The sequence below is a fragment of the Heteronotia binoei genome, chromosome 6, assembly GCF_032191835.1.
Source record: "Heteronotia binoei isolate CCM8104 ecotype False Entrance Well chromosome 6, APGP_CSIRO_Hbin_v1, whole genome shotgun sequence".
NCBI classification, from domain to species: Eukaryota; Metazoa; Chordata; class Lepidosauria; order Squamata; family Gekkonidae; genus Heteronotia; species Heteronotia binoei.
The window spans coordinates 143,956,228-143,970,438 of record NC_083228.1 but is presented as its reverse complement, the minus strand read 5'-3'; positions in this window follow the sequence as shown (position 1 = coordinate 143,970,438).

Here is a 14,211-nt window from a genome sequence, read left to right as displayed (position 1 = left end):
AATGTTGGTGGAGTGATGTGAGGTCATGGTTTCAATAAAAGCTGGACGGACAAAGGCAGGAGGAGTCTTCTGAGAGGAGTCTTCTAAGACTACAGATGCCCTCTCAACCTTTGTGCGCACCCCCTTTCCTATAGTCAGACGTCTCCCGGAATTTTTATTGTCTCCGAAATCTTTCTTTCCACACCTCAATGTCGGAGAGGGTTCTCTTACAGTCTGAGTAGACAATACTGACTTTGATGGACCAAGGGTCTGATTCAGTATAAGGCAGCTTCATATGTTCATATGTTCAGGCACGCAAAGTACTACGTGTGAGGGGGGGGAAACCACTGAAGCCCAGGTAAGACTTGGCAACCTTGCGGCCATCGTTTCGGAACACTGCTCTCTCAGGTGCAGGTGTCTTTGTCCAGAAAGGGAGAAAAAAGTACAGCCACAGATCTCTATGCATTCTGCCAAAAAAGCACAACTGGAGTGGAAATTCACCCAAGGATATTTTCAAAAAATGTGAAGGTTTGTAGAGCAGGGGAGAGATTTCCGAAAGGTGGGCTGTGGAGGGCTTTCAAGGTCGAAAGCAAAGCCTGAAGTCAGGATGAAGACGGATGCTGCTAGATTCGATAACAGCAGGCTGGGAAGTACCCGGAGATGTTGATGCCTGTGGCCATCAGCAGCATTCCCTGTAAGCTGAGTTCGTTTTCTTGTGGTGGAGTTGTGCAGTGCCTCTTGCCGTATATGGTGAGAGGGGGGAAATATAGCTGCCTGCATCCTGTAGTAACCTCAGGGTCCTGCTTTGCTGCTATGTTCTGTACTGTTTTTGCAACTTTCTATATTTTGTTCCTCCCTGGAACTAGACGTTCAAGGCCATCTTATCGAGTTCAAAGAGCTCTTCTTATTCATCTTGTCTAGCTCTTCTGATGTTCTTATGAAGGCCTCAGCCTCTCTGCCCTGTTGTTGGCCCTCCACAGAAACTGCTTGGCCACTGTGTGAGACAGGAGGCTGGACTAGATGGGCCTTCACTGGTCTGATCCAGCAGGGCCCTTCTGATGTCCTTACGAAGGCCTCGGCTTCCCTGCCCTGTTGTGGGCCCTCCAGAGGAACTGGCTGGCCACTGTGTGAGGCAGGATGCTGGACTGGATGGACCTTCACTGGTCTGATCCAGCAGGGCTCTTCTGATATTCTTATGAAGGCCTCAGCTCTGTGCCATGTTGTTGGCCCTCCAGAGGAACTGGTTGGCCACTATGTGAGACAGGAGGCTGGACTAGATGGCCCCCCACCGGTAGGGTGGCCATAATGTCTGAAGGTCAGCCAGGGACACCTTTGCGGGGGGGAAGGTAGGGGTGCAAACAGGAAGCAGGAAGTGACATCACTTCCTGTGACATCTTTCCCCCCCCCCACGCCACCTGCCGGAAACAGGAAGTGACATCACTTCCTGTGACATCGTTCCCCCCCCCCGCGCCACCTGCCGGAAGCAGGAAGTGACATCACTTCCTGTGACATCATTCCCCCAAATGACATCATTTCCCCCCAATGCCACTGCTGGAAACAGGAAGTGACTTCACAGCACTTCCTGTGACGTCCCCAAAAATCCCCCAAATATCACCGCCGGAAACACCAAGATTATTTATAGAGAGGGAAAGGGGGAAGTAAAGTTAAATGAAACTCTTTTTTTACTTTTTTCAAAGTGAGAAGACTAGAGATAACGGGTTCCATGCTGAGAAGCCAGTCAGATTCCAGTGAGATTCCAGTGAGACTGTGCTGCATAATGCAGCCTATTTATTTTGTCCTGTTTGCTCTGTTGGCTCTATCTGCGCCACCTTCATCACTTTCGGGGTGTGGATCCCCCAGTGGGGTGGTCTCCCGACTCCCTCCGCCGGCTGTTTCTGATAGCCCTGCGCCCCCTCTTTCATTTGATATGTGTCCCGTGCGGGTGCCATCCTCCCGCCGGGAGATGCCGCAACATGAGCCCCCTTGAGGCTTATGGCAGCAGGGCTCGGGGGAAGCGAGCTAGACTGCTGTTCTTTTGAGGGGTTATAGAGTGTTTCGAGCCCGTCCCTGTGGCATCGGTCCCATCGTTGTGGGACCCAGGGGGCCAGCGCAGCGGCACGCCGAAGCAGCCTGTCACTAATAACACAGGTCAAGATGCAGGACAGGAACCCGGAAGTGACCGACAGGCTGCTTCAGCGTGCCGCTGCGCCAGCCCCCTGGGCCCCACAACGATGGGACCGATGCCACAGGGACGGGCTCGAAACACTCTATAACCCCTCAAAAGAACAGCAGTCTAGCTCGCTTCCCCCGAGCCCTGCCGCCATAAGCCTCAAGGGGGCTCATTTTGCGGCATCTCCCGGCGGGAGGGTGGCACCCGCACGGGACACATATCAAATGAAAGAGGGGGCGCAGGGGCTATCAGAAACAGCCGGCGGAGGGAGTCGGGAGACCACCCCACTGGGGGATCCACACCGCGAAAGTAATGAAGGTGGCGCAGATAGAGCCAACAGAGCAAACAGGAAAAAATAAATAGGCTGCATTATGCAGCACAGTTGAGAAAGTGCCTTATCCCATATACTGATGAAGTAAATACAGGATCTGAGAACAAAATTGCACCAGAAGACACAAACACAAAGCTCCCCTACACTGAATCAGTGCTTGGGTCCACGAAAGTCAGTATTGTCTAGTCCAGTCACAAACAGAAAGCTCCCTTACACTGAATCAGTGCTTGGGTCCACGAAAGTCAGTATTGTCTAGTCCAGTCACAAACACAAAGCTCCCTTACACTGAATCAGTGCTTGGGTCCACGAAAGTCAGTATTGTCTAGTCCAGTCACAAACACAAAGCTCCCTTACACTGAATCAGTGCTTGGGTCCACGAAAGTCAGTATTGTCTAGTCCAGTCACAAACACAAAGCTCCCTTACACTGAATCAGTGCTTGGGTCCACGAAAGTCAGTATTGTCTAGTCCAGTCACAAACACAAAGCTCCCTTACACTGAATCAGTGCTTGGGTGCACGAAAGTCAGTATTGTCTAGTCCAGTCACAAACACAAAGCTCCCTTACACTGAATCAGTGCTTGGGTGCACGAAAGTCAGTATTGTCTAGTCCAGTCACAAACACAAAGCTCCCTTACACTGAATCAGTGCTTGGGTCCACGAAAGTCAGTATTGTCTAGTCCAGTCACAAACACAAAGCTCCCTTATACTGAATCAGTGCTTGGGTCCACGAAAGTCAGTATTGTCTAGTCCAGTCACAAACACAAAGCTCCCTTACACTGAATCAGTGCTTGGGTCCACGAAAGTCAGTATTGTCTAGTCCAGTCACAAACACAAAGCTCCCTTACACTGAATCAGTGCTTGGGTCCACGAAAGTCAGTATTGTCCACTCCAGTCACAAACACAAAGCTCCCTTACACTGAATCAGTGCTTGGGTGCACGAAAGTCAGTATTGTCTAGTCCAGTCACAAACACAAAGCTCCCTTACACTGAATCAGTGCTTGGGTCCACGAAAGTCAGTATTGTCTAGTCCAGTCACAAACACAAAGCTCCCTTACACTGAATCAGTGCTTGGGTGCACGAAAGTCAGTATTGTCTAGTCCAGTCACAAACACAAAGCTCCCTTACACTGAATCAGTGCTTGGGTCCATCAAAGTCAGTATTGTCTACTCCAGGGGTGGCCAGAGGGAGGGAGGGAGGAAGGAGGGAGGGAGGGAAGGAAGGAAGGGAGGAGGGAGGGAGGGAAGGAGGGAAGGAAGGAAGGAAGGAAGGAAGGAAGGAAGGAAGGAAGGAAGGAAGGAAGGAAGGAAGGAAGGAAGGAAGGAAGGAGGGAGGGAGGGAGGGAAGGAGGAAGGAGGGAGGGAAGGAAGGGAGGAGGGAGGGAGGGAAGGAGGGAGGGAAGGAAGGAAGGGAGGGAGGGAGGGAAGGAAGGAAGGAAGGAGGGAAGGAGGGAAGGAGGGAAGGAAGGAAGGGAGGAGGGAGGGAGGGAAGGAAGGAGGGAAGGAAGGAGGGAGGGAGGAAGGAGGGAAGGATGGAGGGAGGGAAGGAAGGGAGGGAGGGAGGGAAGGAAGAAAGGAAGGAAGGGAGGAGGGAAGGAAGGAAGGAGGGAAGGAAGGGAGGAGGGAGGAAAGGAAGGGAGGAGGGAGGGAGGGAAGGAAGAAAGGGAGGAAGGGAGGAGGGAGGGAGGGAAGGAAGGAAGAAAGGAAGGAAGGAGGGAGGGAGGGAGGGAGGAAGGAGGGAAGGAAGGAAGGAAGGAAGGAAGGAAGGAAGGAAGGAAGGAAGGAAGGAGGGAGGGAAGGAAGGAGGGAAGGAAGGGAGGAGGGAGGGAGGGAAGGACGGAAGGAAGAAAGGAAGGAAGGGAGGAGGGAGGGAAGGAAGGAAGAAAGGAAGGAAGGAAGGAAGGAAGGAAGGAAGGAAGGAAGGAAGGAAGGAAGGAAGGAAGGCCGCCCCCTCCCGCCAGCCGCCCCCCCCCCGCTTTCGGCCCCCCCTGCTTACCTTGTTCCAGGGCGGGTGGCGGCCTCTCCTCTGGGCAGCTGGTGCTGCTGGCGGGGCTGGCGGCAGCTGCGGAGGCGGGGAGGCGGCGGAGAGGCCGGCGCTGGTCTCTGGAGGGCCTCCAGGGACCAGCGCCGGCCTCTCCACGGCCTCCGCTGGTCTCTGGAGGCCCTCCAGGGACCGGCGGCGGCCTCTCCGCGGCCTCCCCAGCCTCCGCCACCGCCGCCGGGCCCTGCGCGCAGGCGGGGAAGGCGGCGAGTGAGGGAGCCAGCATTCCTGCGCGTGCGCACGGCGGTGTGCACACGCGCATGGACGCTGGCTCCCTCACTCGCCACCTTGCCTGCCCGCGCGTGCGGCCCACCAGCTCCCCGCTGGCTATACCGGGACTTCTAATGGTCCCGGTATAGCCAGCCCAGGAGCCGTGAATTGGGGGCCAGAACCGGGAAAGTCCCGGGAGACCGGGACGGTCTGGCCACCCTACCCACCGGTCTGATCCAGCAGGGCTCTTTTGATGTTCTTATGAAGGCCTCAGCCTCTCTGCCCAGTTGCTGGCCCTCCAGAGGAACTGGTTGACCAGTGAGTGAGACAGGATGCTGGACAAGATGGATCTTCACTGGTCTGATCCAGAAGGGCTCTTCTCATGTTCTTAGGAAGACCTTGGTCTCTCTGCCCTGTTGTTGGTCCTCCACATGAACTGGTTTGCCCCTGTGTGAGACAGGATGCTGGACTGGATGGACCTTCACTGGTTTGATCCAGCAGGGCTCTTCTGATGTTCTTAGGAAGGCCTTTACTTCTGTGCCCTGTTGCTGGCCCTCCAGAGGAACTGCTTGGCCACTGTGTGAGACAGGAGGCTGGACTAGATGGACCCGCACTGGTCTGATCCAGCAGGGCTCTTCTGATGTTGTAATAGGGAAACAGCCAGAGCACGTTTATTTTTATGCACATTGCTGAGGGGCAGTTTAGAACCAACACAGCCAGAATACCTCTCTTAATATCAGCCCAATACCTTCAGGGCCCTGCTTGGGCCAAAATGAACCAAGATGGATGCCCGCCAGGCATCAGCCTGGGAATCTGTTGCAAGGTGCGAATCAGAGTGGCTGGCTTACTACTACCCTTTCCTTGCCCTGGAGAGATGCAGGACTTTAGGGCAATGGGTGCCTCAGGACCTATTGAAGAAGAAAAAGAAGAAGAACGTAGATTTATGCCCTGCACTCCTCTCTGAATCAAAGTCTCAGAGCTGCTCACAATCTCCTTTATCTTCCTCCCCCGCAGCAGACACCCTGTGAGATGGGTGGGGCTGAAGAGGGCTCTCCCAGAAGCTGCCCTTTCAAGGACAACTTCTGCAATAGCTCTGGCTGACCCAAGGCCATTCCAGCAGCTGCAAGTGGAAAAAGAAGATATTGGATTTATATCCTGCCCTCCACTCCGAAGAGTCCCAGAGCGGCTCACAATCTCCTTTATCTTCCTCCCCCACAACAGATACCCTGTGAGGTGGGTGGGGCTGGAGAGGGCTCTCACAGCAGCTGCCCTTTCAAGGACAACCTCTGCCAGAGCTATGGCTGACCCAAGGCCATTCCAGCAGGTGCAAGTGGAGGAGTGGAGAATCAAACCCGGTTCTCCCAGCTAAGAGAGCTATGGCTGACCCAAGGCCATTCCAGCAGGTGCAAGTGGAGGAGTCGAGAATCAAACCCGGTTCTCCCAGATAAGAGTCCACACACTTCACCACTACACAAAACTAGCTCTCAGGAGACAGACACCCTGTGAGGTGGGTGGGGCTGAGAGGTCTCTCCCAGAACCTGCACTTTCAAAGACAACTCCTAAGGGAGCTATGGCTGCCCCAAGGCCATTCCAACAACTGCAAGTGGAGGAGTGGGGAATCAAACCCGGTTCTCCCAGATAAGAGAGCTATGGCTGACCCAAGGCCATTCAGCAGCTGCAAGTGGAGGAGTGGGGAATCAAACCTGGTTCTCCCAGATAAGAGAGCTCTGGCTAACCCAAGGCCATTCCAGCAGCTGCACGTGGAGGAGTGGGGAATCAAACCTGGTTCTCCCAGATAAGAGTTCGTGAGTTATTGATGCCCTCAGTATAGTCCCATCAACACCCAACCCTGAATCAAAGAATCAGTGTTGTAAGGGACATAAGAACATAAGAGAAGCCATGTTGGATCAGGCCGACGGCCCATCAAGTCCAACACGCTGTGTCACACAGTGGCAAAAAATTTTATATACACACATACACTGTGGCTAATAGCCACTGATGGACCTCTGCTCCATATTTTTATCTAAACCCTTCTTGAAGGTGGCTATACTTGTGGCCGCCACCACCTCCTGTGGCAGTGAATTCCACTTGTTAATCACCCTTCCTTTTATCTGTTTTAACCTGTCTGCTCAGTACTTCCTTTTATCTGTTTTAACCTGTCTGCTCAGCAATTTCATCGAATGCCCACGAGTTCTTGTATTGTGAGAAAGGGAGAAAAGTACTTCTTTCTCTACTTTCTCCATCCCATGAATTATCTTGTAAACCTCTATCATGTCACCCCGCAGTCGACGTTTCTCCAAGCTAAAGAGTCCCAAGCGTTTCAACCTTTCTTCATAGGGAAAGTGCTCCAGCCCTTCAATCATTCTAGTTGCCCTTCTCTGGACTTTCTCCAATGCTATAATATCCTTTTTGAGGTGCGGCGACCAGAACTGCACACAGTACTCCAAATGAGACCGCACCATCGATTTATACAGGGGCATTATGATACTGGCTGATTTGTTTTCAATTCCCTTCCTAATAATTCCCAGCATGGCGTTGGCCTTTTTTATTGCAAACGCACACTGTCTTGACATTTTCAGTGAGTTATCTACCATCACCCCAAGATCTCTCTCTTGGTCAGTCTCTGCCAGTTCACACCCCATCAACTTGTATTTGTAGCTGGGATTCTTGGCCCCAATGTGCATTACTTTGCACTTGGCCACATTGAACCGCATCTGCCACGTTGACGCCCACTCACCCAGCCTCAACAGATCCCTTTGGAGTTCCTCACAATCCTCTCTGGTTCTCACCACCCTGAACAATTTAGTGTCATCCGCAAACTTGGCCACTTCACTGCTCACTCCCAACTCTAAATCATTTATGAACAAGTTAAAGAGCATGGGACCCAGTACCGAGCCCTGCGGCACCCCACTGCTTACCGTCCTCCACTGCGAAGACTGCCCATTTATACTCACTCTCTGCTTCCTATTACTCAGCCAGTTTTTGATCCACAAGAGGACCTGTCCTTTTACTCCATGACTCTCAAGCTTTCTAAGGAGCCTTTGATGAGGAACTTTATCAAAAGCTTTCTGGAAGTCAAGGTAAACAACATCTATTGGGTCTCCTTTGTCCACATGTTTGTTCACCCCCTCAAAGAAATGTAACAGGTTAGTGAGGCAAGATCTTCCCTTGAAGAACCCATGCTGAGTCTCCCTCAATAACCCGTGTTCATCAATGTGCCTACTCATTCTGTCCTTGATAATGGTTTCTACCAACTTTCCCGGTATTGAAGTCAGACTGACTGGCCTGTAATTTCCCGGGTCTCCTCTGGAACCTTTTTTAAAGATGGGGGTGACATTTGCTACCTTCCAGTCCTCAGGAACCCTACAGGCCATCTAGTCCAACCCCCTGATTCTCCCTCCACCCAGTACCCTTGATTAAGCAGAGATTAATCAATGCTTAAGTCATTCATCAATACATTCACTTTCCCAACTACCCTTCCTGTCTGGTGCTGTTAGAGCTATGAAGCCTCTCCCCCCCTTTTGTCTAACTCCAGTAAAACCATCACGTCTTTGTCCTCTGGAAGTGAGTCCCCCTGCCTCAGGATATGCTTTGCACTATAAATATGCCATCCAGATCCAGATGACCCAGCTGTTTGTGTGTGTTCCATCCTGGATTTTCTTTACACCCCCATTTACATGTGGGTCCTCTGTGCATGTGTTCTTGGATCCTCCACACCATCCCACTGGCATGTGGGCCTTCTCTCGCTCTCTTCCTGAAAAGCTGGCCATTTCCTTCTTTGACTTGCTGCTTCCACGGACCTCGGCAGGATTGGTAAATGTCACTATCCCTAAAAATCTCTCCCCGTTTCTTCCTGTCTTTCTTAGTTAGCTCTTGTGTGTGTATATATATTGTGTGCATTTTTGTTTTATACTGTTCTTAATTTTTAAAAAACTCTATCAGTTGAACAACTACCTGGTTATTCCCAAGAGTTCTCATAAGGACAATCCTGGTATTCATAGGTGATCTCAGTTACCCACCTCTCGCTCTGTCTCCAAGCTAATTTCCCCAAACTAAGTGGAAACTGCCTACTTTGGATAACACAATTGCCTACTTATAGCCAATTACGTGGCTCCTTAGAACACATTTTGAACCTTTTTATGTCATAAAAACATAAGAGAAGCCATGTTGGATCAGGCCAGTGGCCCATCCAGTCCAACACTCCATGTCACATAAGAACATAAGAGAAGCCATGTTGGATCAGGCCAATGGCCCATCCAGTCCAACACTCTGTGTCACATAAGAACATAAGAGAAGCCATGTTGGATCAGGCCAATGGCCCATCCAGTCCAGCACTCTGTGTCACAGAAGAACATAAGAGAAGCCATGTTGAATCAGGCCAATGGCCCATCCAGTCCAACACTCTGTGTCACATAAGAACATAAGAGAAGCCATGTTGGATCAGGCCAATGGCCCATCCAGTCCAACACTCTGCATCACACAATGGCCAAAAATTTATATATATACACACACTGTGGCTAATAGCCACTGATGGACCTCTGCTCCATATTTTTATCTAACCCCCTCTTGAAGCTGGCTATGCTTGTAGCTTCCACCACCTCCTGTGGCAGTGAATTCCACGTGTTAATCACCCTTTGGGTGAAGAAGGACTTCCTTTTATCAGTTCTAGCTTGACTGCTCAGCAATTTCATTGAGTGCCCACGAGTTACCACACCACCCCGATACCCCGCCCACACCTCTGGAAGACCCTCCTCAGTTCTCCCAGGGGGGCCAAAAGACCAGTCTTGTGGAAATGGATGCAGTTCCTTTCATCACTTCTTCTAGGAAATGCATTTTATCTCCGATTGCAGAATCCAATGAATCATAAGAGCAGGCATGCAGGCGTGTGTGTGTGTGAGAGAGAGAGAGAGAGAGAGCATTTTTCTTTAATTTCAGGCAGGTGGAGTTAATTTGTCATCCTTCATTGTGAGAAATGGAAACAACTCCCCGGAGAATCAGAACGGAGCCCGGGGTGAGCCGTGTATATAGAAACAAGCAAGCTGCTCTTTCGTTTGGGGGAATAATAGCGGGCGCAAACCGCAGCTCTGGCTATCAATAAAGGCTCGTGTCGACATGGCACATTTTGGGTTCCTAGAGCCTAGAACAACCCAAGATGCACACACACCCCACACAATATTCCATATCAGTCACACTTTGCTTTTTGAGAGAGGCCTTAGAGCTGTAGGAGTGAACTTACTGATTCAGTGTGGGGCTGCAATGTTATTTAGAAGAAGAAGAAGATATTGGATTTATATCCCGCCCTCCATTCCGAAGAGTCTCAGTGCGGCTCACAATCTCCTTTCCCTTCCTCCCCCACAACAGACACTCTGTTAGGTGGGTGGGGCTGAGAGGGCTCTCACAGCAGCTGCCCTTTCAAGGACAACCTCTGCCAGAGCTATGGCTGACCCAAGGCCATTCCAGCAGGTGCAAGTGGAGAAGTGGGGAATCAAACCTGGTTCTCCCAGATAAGAGTCTGCACACTTAACCACTCCACCAAACTGGCTCTCCACACCAAACTGGCTCTCTATTAGAGCTAAGGCTGACCCAAGGCCGTTCCAGCAGGTGCAAGTGGAGGAGTGGGGAATCAAACCCAGTTCTCCCAGATAAGAGTCTGCACACTTAACCACTACACCAAACTGGCTCCCACTTAACCACTACACCAAATTTAAAAGGCAGATGTCATGCTGCGGATTATTAGGAAGGGGACCGAAAACAAATCAGCCAGGATCATAAGGCCCCTGTATAAATCGATGGTGTGGCCTCTTTTGGAATACTGTGTGCAGTAATCGGTGTTCCTTCTAAGGCAGGGGTGTCAAATATGTGGCCCGGGGGCCAAATCAGGCCCTCGGAGGGCTCCTATCAGGCCGCTGAGCAACTGGCTCTCGTCTGCTTCCTTCTCCCTCTCTCGTGCTTCCTTCTGCATCTCAGCTTGCTTTGCCAGCCTTGCTCAATTGCACAGGAGCTACAGAGCAAAGCCTCTATTTCCTTCTTTGGCTGAGGCTCCTCCCCCTCCTGGTCCCATGGGGAAGGAGGGAAAGAGTCAGAGTTTCCTTTGCCCAATTCCCTGGATCCCATGGGAGAAATACAAAGAAAGCACCCTTAAGGCCGAGTGCTAATGTTTTAAGCCTGTTTTGTTTTAAGGTTTTGTGGGGGGGGGGGGTTGTCGTGTTTGTCTGTGTCCTTTAAAAAGTTTGTATCTCTGCTACCTTATCTTAAATAGGTAAACACATGTTGGTCTAGCCCAACAAGGTCTCATTTATGTCAGATCCGGCCCTGAGTTCAACACCCTGCTCTAAGGTGAGCTCATGTGAGCTAGCTCACAGTTTGTTAGCCCCCGGCTCACCGTTTTTTGTCTCGGCTCGGGCAAAAACGGCCCCAGAGCAAACTCATTTATGCCGTCGCTCACAGCTTTCACGCCGGTAGCTCACCAAGTAGAATTTTTGCTCACAAGACTCCACAGCTTAGAGGGAACATTTCTGGTCCCCGCACCTCAAAAAAGATGTTGGGGAGGGATGGTGGCTCAGAGGCAGAGCATCTGCTTGGGAAGCAGAAGGTCCCAGGTTCAATCCCCGGCATCTCCAAAAAAGGGTCCAGGCAAAAAGGTGTGAAAAACCTCAGCTTGAAAACCTGGAGAGCCGCTGCCAGTCTGAGAAGACAATACTGACTTTGATGGACCAAGGGTCTGATTCAGTAGAAGGCAGCTTCATATGTTCATATGTAGCACTGGGACAGGGATGCAGAAAAGGGCGACTAAAACAATTAAGGGATTGGAACACCTTCCCTATGAAGAAAGGTTGAAGAGGTTAGGGCTCTTTCGTTTGGAGAAACGATGACTGAGGGGGTGACATGATCGAGGTTGGCAAGACTACGCCTGGGATGGAGAAGGCAGGGAAAGAAGTGCCTTCCTCATTTTCTCACGATACAAGGTGTGAAAAGACCGTAGAGATCATTATGGATTGCTTAATTTTACAGTCAGAGCACTTCAGAATTGGAATGGGCTACCTAAGGAAGAAGAAGAAGATATTGGATTTATATCCCATCCTATGCTCAGCATCTCAGAGTCTCAGAGCGGCTCACAATCTCCTTTATCTTCTCCCCCCACCAACAACAGACACCCTGTGAGGTAGGTGGGGCTGAGAGAGCTCTGACAGAAGAAGAACAATCACAGATTTATACCCTGCCCTTCTCTCTGAATCAGAGACTTAGAGCGGCTCACAATCGCCTATATCTTCTCCCTCCACAACAGACACCCTGTGAGGTGGGGGCAAATTTATACCCCTCCCTTCTCCCTGAATCAGAGACTCAGAGCGGCTCACAATCTCCTCTATCTTCTCCCCCCACAACAGACACCCTGTGAGTTGGGGGCAGATTTATACCCCGCCCTTCTCCCTGAATCAGAGACTCCGAGCGGCTCACAATCTCCTCTATCTTCTCCCCCCACAACAGACACCCTGTGAGTTGGGGGCAGATTTATACTCCGCCCTTCTCCCTGAATCAGAGACTCTGAGTGGCTTACAATCTCCCTATATCTTCTCCCCCAACAATAGACACCCTATGAGGTGGGGGCAGATTTATACCCCACCCTTCTCTCTGAATCAGAGACTCAGAGCAGCTTACAGTCTCCTTTATCTTCTCCCCCCACAACAGACACCCTGTGAGGTGGGTGGGGCCGAGAGAGCTCTGACAGAAGAAGAAGAACAATTGCAGATTTATACCCCGCCCTTCTGTCTGAATCAGAGACTCAGAGCAGTTTACAGTCTCTTTTATCTTCTTCCCCCACAACAGGCACCCTGTGAGGTGGGTAGGGCTGAGAGAGCTCTGACAGAAGCTGCTCTTTCGACAACTACTACGAGAGCTCTGGCTGACCCAAGGCCATTCCAGCAGCTGCAAGTGGAGGATTGGGGCAATCAAACCCGGTTCTCCCAGATAAGAGTCCGCACACTTCACCACTATGCCAGACAGGCTCTAGAGGTAATGAGCTTCCTCAGGGACAATCTTCAAGCAGCGGCTGGATGAACGCTTTTCAGGGATGCTTTAGACTCATCCTGCATTGAGCCAGGAGGGAATAGACGGCCTCTCTGGCCCCTTCTGTCTCTATGATCGTGTCAGTTTAGGTGATACGTATTGGAAGGCCGAGGGCTGACAGGAGCTTGAAAGGACTCACGGCTCCCCCTGGAAAAGCAGTGTCCTCCAATCTGATCGGCGTCTCCAATTGTTATTTGATTTCAACAAAACAGATACTGGGACTCCAGGCTTCCTGGATGGGGGGCTGTGGCTTAGGGGTGGGGGAGCTGTGGCTCAGTGGAAGATCCTCTGCTTGTCATACAGAAGGTGCCAGGTTCAAACCTTGGCATCTCCAGGTAAAACGTGATGTGAAGGATCTCTTCCTGAGGCCTTGGGGAACTGCTTCCTGTCTGTATAGAGGAGGAGGAGGAGAAGATTATGATGAAGATGATGATGTTGGATTTATATCCTGCCCTCCACTCTGAATTTCAGAGTTTCAGAGCAGCTCACAATCTCCTTTACCTTCCTCTCCCACAACAGACACCCTGTGAGGTGGGTGGGGCTGAGAGAGCTCTGACAGAATTTGCCCTTCCAAGGACAACTCCTATGGCTGACCCAAGGCCATTCCAGCAGGTGCATGAGGAGGAGTGGGGAATAAAACCCGGTTCTCCCAGAGAAGAGTCCGCGCACTTAACCACTACACCAAACTGGTTCTCAAAGCATTGCTAGCTCAGCAGCTGCCCTTTCAAGGACACCTTCTACAAGAGCTCTGGCTGACCCAAGACCATTCCAGCAGCTGCAAGTGGAGGAGTGGGTGAATCAAACCCGGTTCTCCCAGATAAGAGAGCTAGAGCTGACTGAAGGCCATTCCAGCAGCTGCAAGTGGAGGAGTGGGGAATCAAACCCGGTTCTCCCAGATAAGAGAGCTAGAGCTGACTGAAGGCCATTCCAGCAGCTGCAAGTGGAGGAGTGGGGGAATCAAACCCGGTTCTCCCAGATTAGAGTCCACACACTTCACCACTACACCTAACTGGCTCTCATGTGCATGTACTTTTTCAGATACAGATACAGAGAGACAGACAGAGAAACCGAGAGACACAGAGAGAGAGAGACATAGAGAGATTCAATGACCAGAAAAGCTAAAACCATGCCACTTTGAAACATAAACTTTATTGCAACCAAGAATTAAAAATAGCACATCCGGGGGGCTCACCAAGGTAAGCTGGCTGAGTGTGAGTGTGTTATGGAGAATTAGTCAAAAATCACACGCTCGAGGAAATTGTGTACAATTGAAACAGAACGTTTTATTAAAACAACGTCAAATCAAACCAAAACTTTTTTTCGTGTCTTTTTTTCCCCCCCATTTTACCTTAACAGTGTATTATACATTACAGTCTTCAGCTCCGGACGTGAAGGGGGCTGTGGGAGAGGGGGAGAAGAAG